This window comes from Lycorma delicatula, chromosome 9 (genome assembly GCF_047948215.1).
Source record: "Lycorma delicatula isolate Av1 chromosome 9, ASM4794821v1, whole genome shotgun sequence".
NCBI classification, from domain to species: Eukaryota; Metazoa; Arthropoda; class Insecta; order Hemiptera; family Fulgoridae; genus Lycorma; species Lycorma delicatula.
The window spans coordinates 123,220,776-123,246,599 of record NC_134463.1 but is presented as its reverse complement, the minus strand read 5'-3'; the positions used below and the strand labels follow the sequence as shown (position 1 = coordinate 123,246,599).

The following is a 25,824-nucleotide window of genomic DNA, read 5'->3' as shown; positions in this document are numbered from 1 at the left end:
GCAAGTCAGACGGTCTTAAGTTAGCTGAAGAGGAATTTCATAAAGAGTCTGAAGCTTTTTTCCTGTTTAGCCTCAGGAAATCACCATCAGATATTACTTCACGGGATGAATGAGGATGATATGTATGAGTGTAAATGAAGTATAGTCTTGTACAGTCTCGGTTCGACCATTCCTAAGATTTGCGGTTAATTAAATTCCAACTACCAAAGAACACCGGTATCCACGATATAGTATTCAAATCCGTATAAAAACAAAATACAAACAAAAACAAAAAAAAAAATTATAAAAATATATTTGATTACATATAAAAAAATAATTTTTAAAAAAGTCTTTATTTAACTAATATTAATATTAAAATTAATAAAAAAAGAAAACAAATTAGAAAAACTCTCTAAAAAGTAAAAAATTATTATTAAATCATATTGAGAATTTTAAACAAAAAAATATATTAACAAAATAAAAATGCTATTGTATGTTCTCAGTCGGCCTAGTACCGTGCCAAAAGTTTGCTTAATGTTAGTAATTTTTGTCGCCAACTTACGTGCCGACACCTATATGTATGTATGTATGTGCGTGTTTGGTGTTGCACTCTGAATCACCTTATATCTCCAGAACTACTGGACCGATTACCAAACTTGGTGAGATTACTTCTGTATATGGGGAATTGATGCCATTAAATTTTCAACTTAAAAGGTCAAGGTGGTGAGGCTGTACAGCAAGGTCATCTTCAGTATCTCGAGATTTCGCCTATTTAAGGTCTTATATTTCTTAGGCGCATTTGTTAAAAATTAAAAAATAATATTTTCAACAAAAAAGTTTTGCTAATCATACCCCCACCCCAAACAATGCTCTAAACTAGCGATTAAGTGGGTAGGTATACTGCATCAATAGTACCCCTGTCACCACAAGGAGTGCTAGTGTAGCATTGATATATTTTAAACTAAGTTATGTTGTATGTGTGTTTAAGCTGCGCATCAGAAAAAAGTCGAGCGATGGGAATGTCCTTCAACTGTGTCGATAGCTTTTTTTTATTTATATTAAATGTAATGTTTATGTACACTTAATCATTTAATTCATCAGCATCTATTGATTTTGATGACGGTTTTAAAATTACAATAGCCATTAGTTAAGAATTTATTTCTTTTTTTATAAACAATTTCTGAATGTTCTCGTTTCGAAATTCAGTATATCAAATAAAAAACAAATATATGATAGGAATAAAAGTACGGCAAACATATATCAATCTAGATAACCACAATATTAATAAAATAAAAGATTCTAGCTACCTCGGATAATAAAAATAATAATACATAGTGGGAGGAGTGACATAAATGAAAGTACTAAGAGTCTAAGAAGGACTGTTTAATAAGAGAGTATTGATTAAAAACAATGTATATATTTTTTTTTCAAAAATATTTATCTCCCTCAACGAATGTAAATTGGCCACAAATAAATGATAAAGGCTACGTTTATGATTTAATTGTACAGAAGTATGTTAAACGGTAACTTTAATATACAGATATTGTTTGTAGCTGGTAAAAAGGATAAAATATTTTTAAAATGTAATAAAGGACACACAAGGAAAAGGCAGAAGGACCTAGTGTATTTTATGACCAAACAGATTCCAGAACAGATTATTATTGAAGGCTTGAAGGTAAAGCTCACCAAGTTGCTTGATATAGAAGTATATATTATGCTTTCAGAATAAAGATTGCACAGAATAAATTGACTGGTCGCAGATAAAACAAATAGGAAAACAATTAAATGGAATCACTTTCCAATAATTTTCCTGTAGAAAAATAATAATCAAAAGAAAAAATTTGAAAACTATCAGGTAATGTTGAACTGTTGTAACAAGTTGTTCTTTTAATAGTTTTTCAAACTCATCAAAAATCAATCATTTTTACATCAAAACTGAGTGTTGTAATCCGAATAAGTAAAAATTTATGATTATTATCAGCAAAATTTACTGCGGCAACTTATTACAAAAAAAAATGCTAGAAGAACATGTTTTTATCCCTAATTCTTTTTTGGTGAAAATCAGGAGGCCTTGCTTTATCCAATAGGTTACTTCAGCTACAAGGCTTCTTGATAGAAAGAAATCCACAGGCACCAGAAATCCACAGGCACCCTCTTCCTGCAAGATACCAAGAATTCGCTGGCTCCCCAGCATGCAGAACCGAGCAGGGACAGATCTGTACCCAGAGAACCGATAAGGAATCAGGGATATGGAAAAGAATATCGATGAGAAAGAATGATCTATCCGTTAAGGGTAGATCAGAATAGTTTACTATTTTACTCAGGATCTAAAATATCGTACTAGCATGTTTAGTCAAATTCCTAACCTCATTGAAGAGGAAAAATTTTAACATGTTAAAACCTAACTTAAGCTTATTTTGATGTATTTTTTGTTTTTATAGAAGAAATGGTAAAATGATAAATTTGACAACCCATGATTCTGACTAAAAGAAACTAAATCATCACACACACACAAAAGCTGAAAAACTTACTTTTTTCTGTTTATTGTAAATTAATAGAAAGAAATATCCCAAAATTATTATATTTTTCCTGAATTAGGCATAGATTAAATTAGATACGAAAAACAAGTTTTCTTTCAAATTTATAAAACATCGGTCAAATTAAACTTATAGATTTTGTCTATCTATGTAACTAATTTTATACACTTAACTCCTCTCACTGACCCCTGATTTTGAGGAATAAAAAGTGCAGTCTGTTTTCATAGAATTTGAGCCTTAATATTTTTGTCTTTTAATATCTTATACTCAAAAGAAACATAATATCAATCATTAATATCAATTACCCTACAAAAGGAAGATGAATGAACTAATTTGTAGTTCGGTTGAATACAATCATAATTCTAGAAATGACCAAGGGGTTAAGAATATTTTTAATTTTTCTTAAGCGACTCTAATATTTGGTTTATAAAATTGACTGTAGAATTTATTTGAGCAAAACTGACACAAAACTGTTTATAAGTAATCTGTTAATCTTATTCTAGGTAAAGATAACTTGATCTCGACGGGTGACGACTTTCAGAAGAGATGAGCTGAAGCGTTTCTTCATCGGTGATCAGGAGTTATAAAAAATCTTACAAATGTACAAAAAATCTTTCTGAGTTGAATCGAGGGGCTATTATGAAGTACCAAGCCTAATATACCTTAAAATGCAATACGAGCAGTTCAGCACAACTAATTGAAATTAAATAATTTATAAAAACAACATTTTAAGTCTTTCAACTGAAAATTAAACACCTCTTAGGGAAAGAAATAATAACAGGGTTATAAAAGCGAGTTCAAAATTATCAACACAACAAAAAAATACAATTTTAAGAAAACATAAACTTCCAAGTTATAAAATAATATATGAAAAGACTGTCCGTCTAAAAGTAATTTTTTTCTTTATTTACAAATGAAAAAATGTTCTGAAAATAAAAAAATATGAAAAATAAAAAAAAAGTAATGAAGTGGCAGAAGATGATAATAATATGGATCTAGTTTTTTAGGGGTAAGGGAAAAAACTAAAAATGTTATATAAAGAGGAATAAAAGTACGATGATATAGATATAACAAAAGGATCATGCTATTCCACAGGAATCACGGACAAACAGAGACAATGATAATAGAAAGTGGTAAAAGACCCAGAAGGACCAGTGTGGCAGTCTGTATGAGGGACGGCAGCAGGAGGGGTTGAGGGTCGACGGTCATAAAACTGTTGTTACATCGTTCACTGTTGTATATAAGTAGGTCACTGCAAAAAGCAGACATACACGTGTATCCTTCCTTATTCATTTAATGCTAAAATTTTTTTTTCTACTTCATATTATAATAACAAATGTACCATCAATTTTCACTATTAAAAATTATTTTTTTTAATTTTAAAAAATATTTCAGGATTAATATTAAGTAAAAAAAAAAAAAAATATTAGCGATACTTCCAAAAATGGCAACTAAATTCTTCTCTATGAAAGAATACATCCTTTTTAACTGTTTTACTGAATGTAATTTAAAAATCTTTCTTTCTCTCACATGTTATTGTAAAGACGGTTGTAGAAAGAGATAAATGAATCTATTGAACAGAACATATACACACAGAAAATGATAAAAAATAAAAGGAAAGTATCGCTCATTTCACTGTAAGATAAAGAAAAGTGTAAAAAAGGATACAAAAATTTGAAAATCTAATCCATAATTAATATTTAGAAAAAACATAAATTTCATTTTGGTTTCTGATCCATAAAAAGTAGATATTCCACTGTTAATTATATTTTATTACATTCAACTCATCAACAAATAACAATGTACTGAATATTTTTTTAAAAATTCAAATAATAAAAAAAGAAGTTCCCAGCAAAATCCAAATTGTACATTAGAATTACAAATCTTGCTAGAATTAAGTTTTGTAATTTATGAAACTTTCCCATAACTTCTTTGGAAAATTTGTTAAAAATTCATACAAGTTTTAACTTTTTATACAGATTTTCTGTTTCAAGAAAACATTAATAGCAAAATTTTAAAATTAATAATGCGCCTGAAAAGGGGAATACCCACTCAAAATGCCACAAGCAAATAACAAAATTGTTGAGCTTGATGTTCCTTACCTTTTTTAAGTTTCTCTTTGTTATTTCTTTAAAGTTTTTCTAGAAATATATCTTAAATGAGAAATTATAAAAAATTCAAAAGAGAGGGGGCATAATACCTAAAAATAAAATTAGTAATTAATTTTTATAGAATTTATTTTTATTCATAATATTTAATATTAGAATTTATGTCAATTATTCATTAAGATAAAAGGTAAAAAATCGTATTTAAAAAAATTATTCCTTATGTTCTAAGGGTATCACAACAAACAATAGAAATGAAAAGGTCTCTAAATTTGATTGTAATTGTATCTTACTTCATTCAACAGAAAAGTTCTTTACGATAGGTGAAAGAGATGATATTTGAAATTTGAATATACAAATATTCACACTTATTTTGGTTTTGATTACAATTTCAATTTTTATCTAGTGTCTGTTGTAGATAAAAATGTATCTGTTTGTATAGATGAGATAAAACAAATGAATTTGTATAGAAGAGATAATGCTATCTTTTGAACAGAACATAGTATCATCGATACTATTCTTCTGTCATCTATTAGCTATATTTGGTCACATTTAGCATAATTGGAATCGGCATTTATCAGCATAGTAGTAGAAAGATAGATGATTTAAAACTTACAAAGTCACAGAATTGCCCTTAATGCAAAATGATCCTACAGTATAAAAATAAGCTTTCTTAGTTAATTCTTTGTCACAGATAAAAGTACATAGTAGGAGTTGCAGTCAACTAAATAAGTAGTACTTGAGATCTAATTATTCTTATGTAAACAAGATTCTAGAAGGCATTCCCGTAGTAAAAAAATGCTAGGGGCTTTGTAATAAGAGAACAGGTAAGTACTTTGAAGATAGGCCAGTGTAGCATGTAAGTTACCAAATAAATTATTTTAAACTACTTTTAAAAATGTGACAAAAGGTATACGTGTATAGAGCAAAATGTTTTCCCAATTCTTCTTTAAATTTTATTTTCTTTTTTTTTCTCTTCCTCATAACCCGCCTATGTTTTCCTTAACCTTGATCCCTTCTTCCCCATCTTTGTTCTGTAGGTAGCGATCTGACCCTGCTGAAGATATCAGGAGCTTAAAACCTAATGCATCCTTGGTAGCGGGTGAGAGACTACAAACCAGCTTAAACTCATTTTCCTATCCAGTAACCACATCACAAGCCTAAAGTTTGAACCGCGTAAAAATTTTAATAATCCCTCAAAAAAATTGTTGTTTTTCACTATCAAAAAGTAAGAATTGAAAGTATTATTTTTTATTTTTTTCTCTGGAATGTAGGAATATGTATCACTTTTTTAACAGAAATTTTCACATGAAAACACTTTGCATATCAATATCACATTAGATTATATATCATGACACTAAAACAATCCTAATGCTGAGCGATGATGATTCATTTATTCATTAATATGGTAATAATATACTAATGCTCATTTACAGTTATTTCTTATAATCGATGATAATGAATTTTGTAGCATATAAATAGTCTCTGGTCAGGAACAGAACCCAAAAACCTCTAGATGAAATGCAGAGACACTATCTAAACAAATAAATAAAAAAATACCTGTAAATTTTATATGCATACAATGTAATTTTTGAATAATAATTAATGAAGTAAATCTTTCATTATCTAGATAAAAAGGTTATCTGGAAGGAACATACAAAGGGACTACCAAGAAACTTTCTGAATGAAATGAACAAAGAATTATCAGTAATAATCCATTCGATAAAGAGCAATTGACTACACGTAAAAAAATATACGATTCAAGTTGAAAACTTCTTTTCTTCTTTTAAGTCAATTAATGAAATTCGGTTTACGGAAACCCTCACAGCCATTACATGAACTTTTTTACTTCATTTTTTCAAATGTTGTTCTGTCAGACTGCAGTCTGACAACAAGACAGTTTTAAAAATTACAATGCTCAGAATTTACAATATATCCATTTAAAAACATGTTTATAAAAATTTTCAATTTATAAAAAAAGAAAATATAATTGATCAGGTAGTTACAAAAATATTAAGTTCATTAAAGAAGAATTAATAACTAAACCGACGGTTACAAAATAAAAAAGAAAGAAAAATTGTGAATTAATCAATTTGTAATTATTAAGATATCTGTCTTTCTTGGAATCGATTGCTAGTTGATTAAGGACATAGCTAAAGTAAAATAAAACATTCCCACATGTGTGCATGCGCACATACATACACATTTATCAAGAAATTAAATAATATCCATGCTTCTGTGGAGAAGAAAAATTATTAGCAGAAAGAAACATGCTGAAAAGATATAGCGCTAATAAAATTTTGATTCTGTGAACCTAACTGTTTCAATGTAAATTTGTTTTAAAACATGTTCAGTGAAGCAAATTCCTAAATTTCAGTTAAATATTTGTTTGCGGTGAACAGAAAGCAGGGCTATACATTTCATTAAATAAGCAACATATTAAATAACTTCTTAACCGATTAACCTAACTGTTATTACAAAAATCGGTCTTGTAATTGTTATTTAGTTGTAATGTATATCTTTCTGCAAGTTTCATTGCAGAAACAGATTGCAGAACAGTTTTCATGTATTTCAGAGCGTTAGAATATTTTAATAATAAAATATAACAAATTTCTAACTGAAAATAAGTTATAAGGCTGATCTACACAGTGGAATGGTAGCATCTCGGCCGTAGGTCCTGGGTTTGAAGTTTTTTGTCTTGCACCCATTTAAAAAAATTATTATAATCCAATTTAAATAATCTTTCAGCTTCTTTTATGTGTTTATGGAAAGCTATAAAAACGTCGTCGGCATAATTTAAAGGTTTTACTGTGTTTTATCGTTTTGTGTATAAATTAAAGTAAAAAGGATCAAGAATGAAATAGTATGAGAAAAAGAAAAGTATTCAGGAAGAGAGTATATCTAGGGAGATGAATGAAACAGAAATGCGGGAAGAAAACCACAGAGAGACAGATAGCCAAAGGCAGTAGAAGGGTTCAAGCAGAAGAATGGGTGGTAGGAGGATAGCGATGTTTACATTACAAGCAAACCCAGCCAGAGGTTAGAAATTGAACTTATTTTGTTACATAACACACATTCAATAATACATAAAAAATTTATACAAATAAAATTTATCAAAAAATACTTATCATAACCAGAAACTTTGAACTATGACATTTTTTTGACTAACATCACCATACAATGTCATCATCCAATTTAATTTTAAATGTAAGTAGCATTTGGTGATTTTGTAGTTAACAAGTGATTTTAATATTACATATACAAAAACAATTAAATATTAAACAAATAAAGAAAACTGCTAATATTAACACAGCATCTAATCTAAACAAAAAAAATTAGGAAGTTATTTAGTAAAACAAAATTATACTCAACATTATTTATAAATTTCATATTTAAAAAATGAATCATACATATATGGTACAGTTAAGGTAAAATTCTTATTAAAAATAAAACCTACTGTTTTTTTTTTTAGTTAACTGTTACTTAAATGATAACCTGCTGTAAATGTTTTTAAATGCATACATTGCATTTTTATTTAGTAATTAAGTTAAAAAGGATTAAGTCTACTCGGCTACCTCTCTCAGTAAATGTGCTATGAAATACAACAGTAAGTAATTGTTTCTATTTGATTCATTCTATTAATATTATTATTTTATTCAACATTTTAAAATGGAAGTGTGAAATTAATTTCTCTTAAAATATTACACTGTTTTTGCACACTTCATATTTTGGACACCTGATATTTAATAGCAGATTAAAATGTAATGTTATAAAACAGTAATAAGCACTTAAAATTATTTAAAAATACCACACAGACCAAAACCAAATGCAAAATCTAGTTCTCCATTATTAGTTATGACCAAATTATTTTCAAAAAAACATTTTATTTGAACAATCTTTCTTTTTTTTAAAAATTAACATTACTGTTATGATAAAATTCAAGACTGCAATAAAAAGTTTTCACACCCCATTGCACTACAATATATACAATTCTTTTTAAAAATGTGACGAGGGTGGAAAATAATTTCAGAACAGAGCAGGAGTACGAGTGTGAGAAATACTTCACATGTTGGTGATGAAGTTAGGTGAACAGGCAACTTATATATTTTATATAGTTTTAGAAATGTGGTCTTTTAATGGTAAGTAGCCACATACACACTTTAAAAATGTTGCCTTCTAAAAGAAAAAATCCATAACTTTGTTATGTAAAATAATATATTTTTACGTATGGTTTTATCACCCGTAATCATTTTCACAAGAAAAAAAAATCACTGCCCTATTTAAGATGTTTTCATTTTAGATACCATTTTAGAAATATTAGTAGGAGAAATTCCAACCAGAAATCATTTTGAATTCATAAAATTCATAATATGATTATTTTACCACAATATTTTTTCTTTAATTTTTTTCTTCTATTATGAAGCTATTCTTTTATCAAGCTTGGAATTTCAGTAATTTTCAAAGAAGTTAAGTCTTAATTACCTCAACCTGAAAGGTTTTTTCTCCCACTGCCGTTCTGGTCCTTTCATATTGATTCTATGTTCTTAATACTTCCCAAGATTGGGACGTCCCGATCAGAATAAATGACTGGAAGATGATGTTCCAAAAACTGGGACTTTTAATTTCACGACTAGATGCCTGGTATAGTCACATTATTGGCATATCTACATTTTGGATTCCCCCAATAAAGACCAATACTCTATAAATAATTTAACATACTGAGTTCAGAAGGAAATTTCTTGAGGCCACATATGCATCCAAAGAACATTTACATTTAGTTGTTCGATGAGAAATCTATTGTACTTAGTTAAGGGGTTGCATTCTCCATCGCTTCAAAAACATCCCTCTGAAAGAGAATTAGATTTCATCTTCTAATATTTTGCATTCTGCAAAGATTAAATCTTTTTTATTCACTGCCTCACAATCTTCAAGATATTCACAGGTAACTCCAGTTTACAGTATCAGAGGGTACAATATGGTGAATGCAAACAAAGCATATCCAGTGATAGCAAAAAATAAGCCATAGTCGCTTTCCTTGGAAAGTTAAATTATATTCAACTTTTTTTTTACGGTTTTCCACTTTTTGTTAAAAACACTGACCTCTGGGTACTGTTTTTTTATTTTTTATTTCTAATCTTATACATACTTTTATTACAATAACATAAATATTTTTGAAATATGGTTATTTTGTGAGGTCTTGCTTCCCTTCTTTGTTTGGTAATTTCACCTCCTGGCAATCCAGCAACCAAAAAATAATTACAACACCTAAGAATTTTACTAAAAATTATGATTACTCCTTCAACATTCTCTGACTGAAGCAAACTAGTTACTTGCAAAAACCTTAAAGATTACTTTGAAGTTAATAATTATATAACAGCTTTAAGAAATTTATTCTTTCAGAATTCCTCTTTTTTCAATCTAACTTAGTCATCAAAACCTCCAAGCATGTATTCCATGTCAATAAAATGAAGAATGGAAAAAATTTCATTTCTCTGCTGGTCCACCTTTTATATTGTCTTTCTTGTTATTATTATTATCATTAAAAAAAAAACCCAAAAAAATAATTCTGTACCCAGAATAATACATAACATTATGCATAATTTTACAGAACAGAAAACCTCTTCAAAACTATTTCTCATTTCTCATTAGTCAACTAAATTACAACTATTTAGGAAAGGCTATTAGATAACAATGTACAAATTTCACTAGATCATGCTGTAATGCTACAAATTACAGATTACAGATAGTGCTGCTATGTTATATGCTTAAAACATTTTTAATTGATTTTAAAATAAAATAATTGAAAGTAATTAATAAGTGGTATATCCATGTTATCAGCAAATAATTGTCAAGCCCTCGAGATCTTTCGGTTTTTCAAACCATCACCAGGAGTTAAAATACTTAACAGTACAGTAATGACTGTATACGTACTTTAACTTTTTACTTAATTATTCTATTTTATCTCCTGATGATGGTTTGAAAAACCGAAAGATCTTGAGGACTTAATACTTATTTGTTGGTAAGGTGGATATATCACTTTTTAATTATTTTATTAAAATATACCAGCACCATATTCAAGAAATTTATTAATTTTAAAATACTCATAGTTTAAATTTTTAATTTACATATTTGCAAATAAAAGATTTGGGCTGAAGATTTAAATTCTACATCAGAGAAAGTTTTCTTTGAAAACAGTAGAATAGAAAAATTAAAATTCTGGTGTAGTCAGCACAGAAGTATTAAAATGATATAATAGTAAAAAAAGAACCACAACTTATGGTGATTAATTAGCAACTACATTGAGATTAAATTATTATAAATTTTCCAGACACTAGTAATTGTATAGGCAGTTACTTTTATATGGATTTGAATACTAGATCGTGGATTGTTCTTTGGTGGTTGGGTTTTAATTAAACACACATCTCAGGAATGGTCAACCTGAGACTGTACATGACTACACTTTACATTCATACATTACATCCTCATTTGTCCTCTGCAGTAATACCTTATGGTGGTTCTGGGGGCTTAATAGAAAAAGAGAGAGGCTCTAGTCCAGAACTGAACCCAGGACTGACACTTCTTTATCATTAAATAAGCTTGACACCAAAGTGGCTTGAAACCAAGTGATTCAGACGTAAAGGGAAATAATTTGGGAACTGATTCTAGATCTGGAAACAGGAAACGCTTTGTTATCGAGTTAAGGCTAGCAAAGAATTTCGCCCGGATTTCAGTTCCACTAATGAAATGAGGTCATACAGACATTTAACATGGGTAAAAATTTGGTTGCGATTGATAGAGTAGTTTTTCTGTTTATCCTGAGCAAACAAAAACCCTCTTCCTCTTTATATAATAGTAAAGAGTATAGATTAATAAGTATTTTGATGTCTTAAAATAGTGTTTTTTATTAAGCTAATTATCAAATTATGCTCTCTTTTTATAGCTCATCACTGTATATTTTAGGTAAATTAATATTTTATTGCTATTTCCACTTATAATCTGTGTTTTATTTTATCGAATAAAATTAATAATTTCCATAAGATGTCATTTTTCTTTCAATGATTGTGAACATAATGTTGGAAAAATTTGTTAAATTAAAGCTCATTTAGAGGTAAAAAACATTACGTCCATTTTTTAATTAAATAATTGGAAAATACATTAAATTTTATTAGCATATTTTAATGAAGATCAAAATAAAGTTTATTCAATAAAAAAAATTATGGTAGAAAACATACACATTAAAAAAATAGCTACAGCTGTGGATTGTTTCGGATGCACAGCTTATGTGCACGCACACACAGACAACTTAATTTAAAATATTTATCATTTTATTTAAATATAATTTTTTTTTTGTTTATTTAATTCAATGATTCTAAATAAAGCATGCGCGTACACCGTATTTAATTCGCTCAGGTATGGTGGTACTAGCCGGGACGGTCCGCACTAACTAAACTAATACAATTTCACAACTTACCTAGATCAAATTTCACTTGTATGGTCGGCAGACATGTGGCTGTGAGGCTTAACGCACAAGGTACCGGGTAATCGAGATCGAGACCCAACTAGACAGTTATTTTTTATACTTTAAATATTATACTTTTATTTAATTCTCCGCTCACCTGTGAAAAACGATTTTAATATTATTTTGGAGATGTTATTTTTATACGACTTTTTTTTTTTGTGCGAGTTGGTTTAACTTTTATTTATAGATTTCGCTTGATTTACTATTTATTCACAACATAGCAGACACTACTTTATTTAGAGTGGATATGCGATTTTGCAAATACAGCTACTTTTAATTTTTAACAAATGTGCCTAAGAAAAATATGATCTTAATTAGGCAAAATCTCGAGATACTGAGGGTATCTTGTTTTACTGCCTCATCCCACTGACCATTTAAATTGAAAATTTAATGGCATCAACGCCTCATATACAGAAATAATCTGGCCAACTTTAGTCAAAGTTGATCCAGTAGTTCTGGAAATACAAGGTGATTTAGAAGGCCAATACCGAACACACATGTACATAACAACATTAACATCTGGAAAATTACCATCTGGTTTTTTGGGTTCCTTAGGTATGAAAACGTCAAGATCCGGTGAAAACCGCATTTGCTCATATTGGACAAATTATAGTACTTTCTCTTCTAGAGCTATAGCTCTGCTGTAATGTTATGTAGACAGGAAAGTAATAAGAAATAATGCGTTTTTAAAAATTTAATCTGCTCCTCTGTAAAAACATGTGGCATGGTGTCCTATACCTCTGGGCCACAGATAAATAAATATGAATACACAAATACAGAATGTTAAGTTATACCAAACTTCAGGGAATTATTCTACAAATCAAACTGAAGTAGAAGTGTCCAATGGAAATAAATCTAAAAAGTAATCCATTTTCTCTGCTGTATTTTTTTTCTTAGAAAAAAGTCATTTAAATAGCATACTGAAATATTCAATTCAAATTTGGTACCAATATATTTTGTATGTGACATTTAAATAGTACACCAAAAAGAAAAAAAAATAATTTTCAAAATGATGACATTTAAGATTTTTAATGCCAATTTTTTTTTTAAATTAGTTCTTAAAAACTAGTTTTTTTACCTATCATTTCATCCACCTCATTTTCCTCATTTAAATACATGCAGGAACATGTTGAAGGTTGTAATTAAAAAAAAACATGTTCATGAAGAACAGAATAAAATAAGGTGGTTAAAATAAAAATAAACTGTTATAGATTTCTATGATACAGATATGTTTTATTATTATGATACACCGGGAGGAAGAACATTCATTTTATCATTAATATTATCAATGCTATCAACTAATTTAAAACTAAAAACACTTTTTAATACACATAAATAAACAGACACAATTATTATTAGAATTTTTAAAGAAAAAACAAAAAAATTGATTTATCCTTACTTGAAATATTTGGCCAATAATTAGAATGAAAGATTACCATGTACAGAACAGTCTAAGGGAAAGAAAACGTTATCTTCAATGTAGTTAAAAACTAACTATAACCATCAAACTCTTCCCCTTTGTCACCCTAATCCATTCATCATAAAAAGTATAAAAAAGTTTTTTTTTCTTTTATTTATAAGTGAAAAGGGGTTACCATCACTGAGAAACATAAGCAACAGAATTTTTTACTACTAAAGATATAAAAACTTTAAATTTAGATAAAATGCTGTAAATTTATTTCACCAAAAAACAAAACATTTATATTTATAATAAGAAATTAAATAAATTTTGCCAAGTAGCAAATATTTTTGCCAAGTACAGAGTAATGTGAAAGCCAGATTAGTAACGCATCAAGTTAATAACACAAGAGTTGTTAAGGACACCTCTAACAAAAAAATTCTTAAAAGTTAAACTAACATACAAATCCATCTTCTAAAAAAAAAAGTCCGTTTATTAAAACTGCATATTATACAAAAAAAAATTTAACAGACTGTTTCTGATAAAAATAATTTTTAATAATAAAAATATTTCAGTGATGATAGAAAGTTTTTCTTCCTTAAGATGAGTTTTAATGTACGTGAGCAAGTCAAACTGATTTACGCAGAGGGTTTAAGTGGAATAAACAGCATTCTAGGTTAATCTTTGGCTTTCTGCTAGCAATGATCATAAAGAGAATGACTTTTTTTTAGATAGATATCATACAACTATTACAGATATCGTACAACTCTGTACAAGTGTTTTTTATTTACTATTTTATGCTGTTTTTCTATGTATAGTTTTTGTTAATTCAATAATTATAGATAATTATTATTTATAAATTGAAAATTAATTTTTTAATTCTTGATTTTTACATTTTGTATTATTATATTTAAGGATATCCAATTTGAACCCGAGCGTAAAGAAATTTTTTCAATATTAATGAATTTGTAATTGAAAAACACTCACGTACAGTCATCAACCAATTATTTCAAGAACGTTACTAAAACATTTTAATTCAAGATATTTTAATTTTCAGTTCAAGTATGGATAAATAAAGAATTAAATGATTTAATAATACATTTAATAATTTCAATATAATTTTGAATGTATTGAACATTTAAACAGTATTTTAAAATTATTAAAATACCAGTAAGGAATGCACACAATTAAGAGCTACAAATTATATTTTTTTATTCCACATGTTATTGATTATTTATCAATTACCCAACAATAAAAATTTTTTTTTTTTTTTTTTTTTTTTTTGTTAACTTTACTTATAGCCACATGCATTATATTAATAACAAAATACATTCTTTCTCTTTTTTTGCACTTCTTAACCCATAAATACAAAATATCTATGCACAAAATAAAATGCTATTCAAAATTTATTTCTTCTTTTTTTATAAAATATTATTCAAATAAAAATAAATTTTAGACATTTTATATTTGGCACTTAAAAATATTACCATAATGGAAGATACTGTGAAATTTTGTAACACGACTATTTTAATTCTACCATGAATTATTAAAAACACTGTACATGGTGTATGAGCAATTAAAAAGTGTTAATATGTAATTCCCAAACAAATATCACATAATTTGGCAATCTGTAATAAAATATCATATTTTATCGATGTACATTTTATTATTCTTTGAAACGAATTCCAAAAATAGAGCTGCCTCATTCCTAACCTACAAAAGGTTATTAGGCCAAATAATTATTAAAATATATTATTCCGATATATTTTATTATTTATTAGTGTAAGGAAAATTAGTTCATAAAAGCATAGATTACAATGTCAATAGTAAAGCAATAATTAAGAATACCTAACAAAATTAGACCCCCATTTAGCAAAATAACATAATAATAAAATTATTTAACAAAATAATTTCCATTTAAAAATGACTGTAGTTATCGTAAAGATCTAAAGAAATACTTAATGTTAACTGATGCATTCAGTAGAATAAACAGTCCAAAAATAGATGAATTTTGCTGAACATTTTCACACATGTAAATAAGAAAATACATGAAACCAATAAATAAAGCATAATATGAAATAAAACATTATGAAAACCCTAATTAAATATTAATAATAATCAAATAACATAATAATTAGAAAGAATTTAATAACATATTTAATATAAAATTGCATCAGTTTTGTGATATTTAATTTATGTTACTGTAAACTTACTATGAAACAGGATATTTAGGCAATAAATACATTCGGGGAGATCTGGATGATAGGATAGGATATAATTCAATCAGATACTTCCACACCCAACAAAATTGCAGGGATGAATGAGATTATTCCATTCCTAGAACCCAGTATATGATCAGAAATGGCTATTTTATATTTATAGGGAAATTTAAACAGGTTAAAATAAAATTGTTTATAAATAATGTGTTGTCCCAATCTTCAATAAAAATTCCTCATCTCCTGATGAATTGTCAAAGATTAGGAAAATAAGTACACCGATTATGCATGCAAGTAAAATTATAATAGATGACAAACCTGAGAAACCGTGCCCTGAAAATGTTCAAGTAATCCTTCTGTAAGGAAGTTGTTACGTATTGTACTAGGAATATGGAAGGTGATAATAAAATTGGTGAAGGATGCCGCCCTCTTATGACTTCTCCCCTTTGAACCAGAGATAAGCCCCAGTAATATAATTAAGTGATACTTTTGCTTCTACAAAAACAAATCTCAGAATATAATTGAAAGAGTTTGACATTTTTTGTAAGCACAAGAAAGAAAAAAAGGTTAATTTCTACTGTCCATCAACATAAATTCTTAAAACTGTTTTTATTTTGCAATAATTACATAATATCATTTATTAACAACAAATGGAATATTTCCATTAATAGACAGTATTTCTAAAACTGCATAAAAAAATGGAAACACTTTTTTATTCTTCCTCTAATGAAATATACACACTTTTTACCCTGATCTTCAGTCACAATTCTTTTAATAAAGTCATATGTAGTGTAGTAACAGGGGACACATATTAACAAATTATTTACCTTCAACAGATTCTGGAATGGCACGCTGGTACCTCATCGATACATGATGATTTGTTCAAGAGGATATAATTTACCAGTAATAACCATAGTAAGTTATGTAAATCACCTTATCACTTAAAATTATGTGACAAAATCTTATCTTTTTTCTAGCCAATATAGAATTAATAATGGCAAATTTGCTGACTAAATAAATTACATTAAGAAGCAATTATTTTGAAAAATTTATAGTTTATTTGACCACTGACTATGTGGTACTGGTATTCTTAAAAGGTTCTATTCCTAACTTCAATTAAATTAAGAAATTAGTTGTTTTCACTCACATAACATGATTTTTTCACACAGTGGCATGGTAACAGTCTTGTGTTTAGGCTATAAATTATAAAAACTCAAATGTAACAAATATTATCTTTGGCAAACAAGACGTGTGCATTCTAGCATCTCAAATTTAAAAAATTACCAGACTCTTATTTAACTAATCATTTAAATAATGTAATGATAAAATAAAAAATTATCATAAACCTGAGAAGTCAATGTATTTTAAAATCCACTTTTAAAAGCAGATAGTATTTCAAATTTAAAAAAAAGTAAAAAATAAAAAGGAGATAGCTGAAAATTAAAAAAAAAAGATAAAAGTAAATTAGTAACTTGAACTGAAAAATGCATAACTGAAGTTTCTGTAACACTTAATTACAAAAACTGTAACAAAAAATTCTTCATGTTTTTTATCACCTCATCTTTTTACTGATAGCAAATGAATGGTGTGAAGAGCTTAATATTAAAGAAAAGAGGTTGGTGATGAAAAAGCATGATCTAACCAGAAAAGAAGAACTGAGAATTATTGCAGTTCTTGAGAAGAACTGCAATATAAGGCAAACAATCCTACCAGAGAAAGACATACCCCTCTGAGCAGCGATTGCCATCCCACAGATGGTGGTTGGAGCATTTTCACTTAAATAGGAGCAGCTTTTTGCTGATCAACAATTTTGATTAAATCAGCTTAAATGACTGCTGCAACAAAACTTTATTTTCTACCAGGAATAAAAGGACCTGATAACACACTCAGAATTTCTATAGGAACAACTTCATCCATCCCCAGAATTGCATGGAATGAGAAAATATAACTGTTTAGCCAGACTACCACTGCTGGTTTAAGATCTAGACTTTCACTGATCCACATTGATGTTATTTGATAAGTCTGGATAATGGAATTAAAATAAAGTTTTTATGATATATATGGTTTTTAAACCAAATTAATGTTAATTGTTCAATTCCTAAACAAAATAGTATACATATCACACTGCCTTTCATATCTATGTCTCTGCTGCTCATGAACATAACATAACCACTGTTTAACTTTATTTCCTTTTACAAGAAATGTTTGGTAAGTCCATGCAAAGTCAAAAAATGGTGGTCAGTACATCACTAAGGTTATTTTTAGTTTCCTGCATCTCCACCAGGAGCATATATCAAATTTCAGTCAAATACATTCATAATTCTGTTGTTGGGAGTTATCTGAGCCAATGATTCGTGAAAAGTGGGTGAAAGACAATTTCAAGTGGTGATCAAACAATAAATACTTTTGAAAGGTAAAACCATACAGAAAAACTAAAGCTAAGGTGAATAAATACTATGGTAATTTCATCTATTAATCAGAACCATTTTCAAGCAGTTAGTGTATTTTCAAAGCAGTATATGAGCACAAATGACACTTAATGTTCCAGATGGCCTGCTAAGGTTATAACTGCAAAGAATATTGAAAAAAACCCACAATGATGGAGAGTAGAAGATTGAAAACAGATGAAACAGCTGGACAATAGACGTCTCAAACAAATGGATACATTATATTTTACATGAATATTTACAGACGCAAAAATTATCCCCAAGATGGGTACCATGTTTACTCAATCAATCAAAAGTGATGAAAACATTTTTATGCAAAGTTAGGATGTTTTAATGTAATCCAAAGGAATTTTTGCACTTTCATAACAACTGAAAAACTCATATATCGCTATTGACCTGAGAAACCAAGGAGCAGTCAAAACAGTGGGTTGTAATCAGGAATTCACTCCCAAGAAAGTAAAAACTGAACTAAAACATGAAAGGTGCGGTTACTGTCTTTTGGAGTACTCGAGACATAATCTTCATTGACACTGGATGAAGATAGAATAATAACCAGGCAATATTATACATCTTTGTTAAATCATCTAAATGAGAAAATAAGGGAAAAACAGGAAAATAAAGAAAAACGGATTTTCCTTCACAGATTCTATACACCAGCTCAATCTTCTGCAATTGTGCCAGCAAAGTTGTTTGACTGTACTACAAAATTCTTCACCGACCCCTTACTTGTAAGTTTTAGTACTTTCATACTATTACCTGATGTTCATAAATGAAATGGCTTGCTGGAAATATTTGTGCAAAATGATGAAGTAATTGGCGTAATATCTGGTTATTTTGAAGACTAAGATAAATCATACTATAAAGATAGGATAGAAACACTTGAGCATCGTTGGGCAAAGTCTACAGACATAAAAAGGATTATGTTCAGAAATTTTAAAAAGATTTTCCGAAAAAATGTATTTTTTATTTTTGCATGGACTTAGCAAAGATCCCTTGTATCGTAATGACGTCCTACTTTAATTAATTTGATGTAATACTGATATTCAAACATGTTTTTGGTTATGATAGTATAAAATATATAAATTTCTCAAAACAAAATAGAATTTCTTTCTTAATTTTACACAAAATACTGCTAAAACAAAAGAATTTATTGATAAAGTGAAAAATAAAATACTATTAAAATTTGTATTTTAATTAACACAGTGATTTAACTATTTTATTCAATTTTTTTTAAATTAACAGCTCTATTGAACACTCACAGTTACTATGTATTTGCTGTGGCTAAAATAATATTAAATGATAATTAAATATTTATTAAATCAATTATTTTATATTTTACCCATATTTTTTAGACTAATCAAATCAAAATTTAAATATATAAAATTAAAATTTTCATAATTTAAAATGATAATTAATTACGGTTTCATTCCAATTCTAAAATTATAATTTAACACAAATGTAGATAAAACAATGTAAGTTCTTTTAACTGCAATAAATATAATAATTAACACCATCAACATAATTAAAAAATACAATACTTCTTTTAAGTTTGTAAACCTTACACTACTCAATACTAATTAGTTATAAAAGAAAACATTTACATAAATTATTTATATTTGATTTTCATGTGGGTCATTTTATTATTATTACAACTATGATTAATAAATAATATTAACACTATTATTAAGTAATAAATTACATTACTTATTAAAAACTAACATTTATACATTAATCTACACTACAATTTTTATCTATTCAGTCTTGTCAAAAACAATTAATATAGGCCTCCATCCCAGGAACCAATAATCAATAATATTATAAAAATAACTAAATAACATGAGAGCTCTTCAAATTAACCGATGCTGAATGCTCAGAAGATTAACCGTAAGTGAAAGTATAAAATTATGACTATCACTTATAACTAAAATTATGACTACTGTATGAAATCAGGATTAATGAAAAATGGCAGCACTCATTTTGAACTCTGACTACCAATTATTTTCTAAGCATCCAGTAAAAATAATACATGTGTTCTCACGATATTTTGAATTTACTATAATATTTCAAATCGCTATACTTTTTTCATTATTACAATCTTCAATTTATATTTTTAAATTAAAATGACTAAATACATAAATAGAAAATTCCAATTTTTTTTTTTTACTAAAATACAATAAAACTTGTTTTGTGATGTAAAATTTAGAAAAAAAAATTTATTACTAAAAAACAATCATTAAAACTGTTTTAGAATGGTCTAAATCTACTTTTCATTTCATAAGCTACTTTTCTAATGACTAATAATAAATAAAATAAGAATTATGTTTATGATATGCCACAACTCACCAAACACTGAATCCCCATGCCCATATTCTCTAACCATTTACATCCTCAAGAAATCAATTATGATTGTGCTTAACAGCTGCTTAAAAGCAGTAGCAGTAGCTTTAATAATAGAAGAACAAAGTAATTTCAGAAAGGCCACGCTCGCTCAGATATCATTGCAATTAAACAGATCATTGAAAAAAGAGTACATTTAAAAAATTCATTTAATACCCGTTTAGATAACATATTAAGAAAATGGAGATATAAGGTGGATCCTGGAATTGAAATTGGCAGTAATAAGTGTCTTAAAATATGTTTTTCCGATGATAAGTAGACTGTACAAGAGTTAGAAGAAATAAATTGGTTTTTTTGTTAGATAAAATATCAAAATACACCTCAGTTACCACTCAGAAGAGTAAAAAAAATATATATATATAGAAGAAGGCAGATAAATTACAAACAATATGGTGTACAATGAATAGAATAAACAAGGAAACTAAAACTACAAGATTACATCAGCACAGTTCTCTTTGGCATCATGGATTACCACTAAAAAACAAGATAATTAGGTACTTACGTATTAACCCCACCGCAGTTACAGCTTTATTTAAAAACAAAGTAGTCAATCGGATTTCGGTGGAAAATGGGCCGATATAGAGTTTAACATAGATTCAAAACAGTCTCTTTATTAATTTTAATAAATGGTTATTTATATTTATTTATTTTATAAATATAATTTAACCAAACTTAACCTACACTCGCTAACCTTGACTAATTAACAGGAGTGTTTTGATTATTTAAATAATAAATAATTGCAATAATTACTGAATTAAATAAATAAATACTCAAAAAATTACGGTGTTAATTAGTCAAGGTTAGCGAGTGTAGGTTAAGTTTTGTTAAATTATATTTATAAAATAAATAAATATAAATAACCATTTATTATAATTAATAAAGAGACTGTTCATTTTCCACCGAAATCCGATCGACTACTTTGTTTTTAAATAAAGCTGTAGCTGCAGCGGCGTTAATACGTAAGTACCGATAATTGTATACAAGTAAAACAAATGAGATTTTTGGGAAAGTGAAGAGTTTTATACAAGAAATTTAATATCCAATGAATACACACACTCCAAGTCTGAGTGAGAATATTATATTAATCTGAGAACAATGATAACAGAATATTAAAATCTACACAAAAGGTTTTTTTAAACTTTATATATAGATTATAATCCTCGAAGGGAAAGGATTTTAATGTCCACAAAGGTGATCTTAATTTTATGGAATTACAAGCTGCCAGCTTGTAATTCCATAAATTTACCATTTGGTGGCTTGAAATCTAGAAACAGTTCTGTATAAAAAAGAGAAGATAGAAATCAACTATAACTAAGAAAAACCAAAATCAATAAAAAAATTAAAAAAAATAACAAACTTTAAGGAGAGCAAGAAAAAGGGGTAATCTTACACATTTAAATTTTCTAAATCTTCCAGTATTCACATCACAGAAACAAAACAATCAATTTTTGACTTCAAATTTATTGCAGCTTGATTTAATGATGAAACATTTTCCAGATGAAAGACATCAAGAAAATTTTTTCAGACATACTTAATTCACTAAGTAGTGATACAGATTGCAAAAATCAAAGATCCAGGGTTCAAATCCCAGAAATTACATGGATTTTTTAATGAACTGAAACTTCCTTTCAAGGACTTCTCATATTTATTAAAAATCCAAACAAACAAAAAGGGATAAATCTATTTTTTAATTTATCCTTTAACTTAAATATTTTATTTATATCTGTATGGTCTATCACTGTTGTCTTTTTTTTTATTCATAGCTATTCAGTCTTAACAACCTATTATTTTCTTACCCTACCGATCATAAGCACCCCTTAATCGTTTAAGTTTCTACTTTCTAATTTTATTGCTACTCAGTTTTTTATCACAATTAAAAAATAGTATGTTATTCGTTAACATACATCTAATAAACTAAACCTAATAAATCTGTTGTATACAATTTCTTTCTATAATGAACAAAACTTTCTTCCAGCAAATTTATAATCGATAATAAATCAACTTTTAAAAGATAAGTTCTACAAGATAGTGATTCATCGGAAGAGATTCTACAGATCACGTGATATAACTGTTCACATAATGTAATAATCATCTATTAAGTGAACACGGCACATTTGTGAAGCATAGAATATTAAAAAAATCCCTTAACTGTGAGTAAACCCACTCTGAACCTGCCTCTCCCATTGACCGAACTCTGTGAATAATGATGTACATAAAACATCCCTTCTAGTCATTAACTTTCTTGTCATTTACAATTTATGTTATAATTGAGTGAAAGAAGGATTTAAATATGTAAATCATCAAAAACATACATTTTTAGTGGAGCATGTTTAGTTTTATCTGATGCCTTTAAAATTTTAACATATTTTGTTTTTATTCTTTATTCATCACATAAGATCTTCACACTAATATCTACAATAATGTCCATATATGGATGAGTTGTTATTAGATATATTTCATAAATTGCATATTATGTATATTTGTTTTTTATATTCTTTAAAACTTATATGTCCTTCAAAATAAGAATAATATTTATATTTGACTAATATAAAAGACAAACAGATATTACAAGTAACTTATATACTTCACTGAAGTTGTGTTTGATGAGTGTTTTTTACATAGAAGGATTTTTAAGTTTATTAAAAAGTTTTTTGCATTTAATTTCATATATTTTATTTCCCTGATGGATAAGCAACTTAGGGAAATAGACAGCAAAATTATATTTAAAACTTAATAAATATAATGCAGTAATAACAAATGATATATACTGACACAGATGTTCTTCTTAACTTCTTTCATTTATCATTTGAAGGGTAAAAAATTTTAATATACTTTCACCTATGTTTGGAACTTAAGTGAAAGTATAAAATTTATTGTTTATCAAACCTATTTCAGAACAGGTACAGTTAGTAAAACTATTCGTATCATGCTTCTATATGTATCCTCACCCTCCCTTCATTACCACTAGATGACATCAGTATAAGAAAAATAAAAATAACCAATTTATAAATAAACAATTTAACATATGTTATTTAATATTATAAAATATTTTAATGATATATGTAAAATTTAATAGTAATAGGTTATAATGAAGTAAACATTTTAAATGAGCTCAAGTAATCACCAACAAATGAGAAAGAATTTGTTTACATCTGTTCCAAACTTATAACAGTTTTAAATTTATAAATATACTTACCTTGTATCCTTAAAAAATATTAACCACTATTTAAATCACACATCCTCTTGGAGGCCATAATTTAAATATAACATCAAAAATGCTCAATACTAAAATGAAATATGTCTATTAATTGAAAACAAATCGGTACTAGAATAGTAAATGTTTTTATTAATGTAAAATTTAAAATTTGTACTTCAAATATGAAACATTATGTTTTCATGAAACTATTTTGGATTGAAAAGAATAAAAGTACAATCCTTTGATTTTATATCCAAATCCTAAAATAAATAAATCATTTGGTTTTGCTTTGAAGGGCAACAAATATCTACAGATAAATTAGGGAAGTATTTGTCTACTTAAGCAAGAAACTACTACTTTTTTGATCCAAGAAAACTCCACAAATAAAAAATTTAACCTCTATAAATTAAATCTGCACATAATTACAATAATTTCTCTATGTACAAGAAAGACTTTTTTTTTTAATGTCCATAAAAGTAAAATACTGTTGTATCAAAAATACTTTTAAATAACTGAAGACTGTAATAATTTAATCCTTATTTTTGCACCACATGAAAAATCACTTCAGAAATGATTCGTAAACACATTAAGCATTTTAACTGAATATCATCACCCTGCCAAACTTATCACATATTTTTAATGCATTTTGATTTATTTATAAATCGATCGATCTTTACCATTGATTTAATATCGTATTCATCACAATCAACTAAACATTTACACAGTACAGTTTTTAGAATAGTATTTCATAACACAAACAACAATCAATTTAAGATATTGCAACAGTAACATGACAACAATAAGGTAGGTACTTTAATAGGTAGAAGGTATTTTAATGCTAATTTCAAACAATAAACTAATTAATTACAAAATTATTATTCTAAAATAAATTAAGTTACATTAAAGGGTACATGTAATTAATTATGTAAGTTGATTTTTTTTTTACATTGGACCCAAAATATTACTTTTTATGAATACCATACATTAAAGGAAAAAAAGTTATATGTATATTGCATGGATTTTATAGGCTAATTACAAATAAGACCGTTTGATTTTTTGAATAATATCCATTCTATAAATGGATATTATTTATAGATACTTATTAATTTCTAATAAGTATATTCATTCCAGGGTAAGTAAATAAATTGTATTATTTTGATGTATGCAAACAACATTACAGGAAATTTTTTTAATACCTGCACATTGTACAGAATAGCTAAACTATGTTCAACTGAAAGCATGTCAGTCATAATTGTTATTCAAAACATAAGAATTACAAAAATGAAACACTATCTGATATAAAATAATCAATTTGTATTAAAACTACAATTATACCGGTAATAAACTAAAATGAAAAATTACCACTATTTTAAAAATTAGTTTTACTAATTATTATTAAACCAACCCTAGATTAGTAAAATAGAAATAGATCTTTTTACCAAATTATACTATAAGACCAATGAACTGAATTTTAAAAAAATTGTACAGTTAATATTACACAATACATAGCTTCATCCCTTGTTTTTACATTACTGATTCCTACACTCAAAATTAGTAAATAATGTTTACTTATAATTAAGAATCATTTTAGGTACAAATTATTAATATTACAATCAATAATTCTGGTGGATATGTTATCTAATAATTTTAACACAATAACTTGTGTAATATTATTACAAGTTATTCTGACTAATTTACAGGTGTAAGCTGAATTTTAATTGTTTTATTTACAAATTATAATTATAAAGTTTAATGCGAACAGTTTTGTTTACTTTGTATAAACAAATGCAATTAGCATCAACTAACTTACTCTGATCTCAAAAAAATCAGATGAGAGATTGATATCATTTGTTACTTCATTCAAAAAATAAAAGAAATACTTTATGCAATGGAGATAAAAAATTGAAGCTGTAATTAAAATTTTAAATTATTACATTTAAGTAGTCAATTTTAATGTCATATAAAACCTACTATTGTAAACTATGTCTAAAATTACTAACTTACTTTTATTAATAAAAACTAAGTAAGT

General features: G+C 27.2%; 1 protein-coding gene across 1 annotated transcript in view; it reads right to left on the bottom strand.

Moving 5' to 3' along the window:
• LOC142330086 (uncharacterized) overlaps positions 1–25,824 on the bottom strand; it is a 387,582-nt gene that overhangs the window by 361,300 nt on the left and 458 nt on the right. The window lies entirely within an intron of this gene.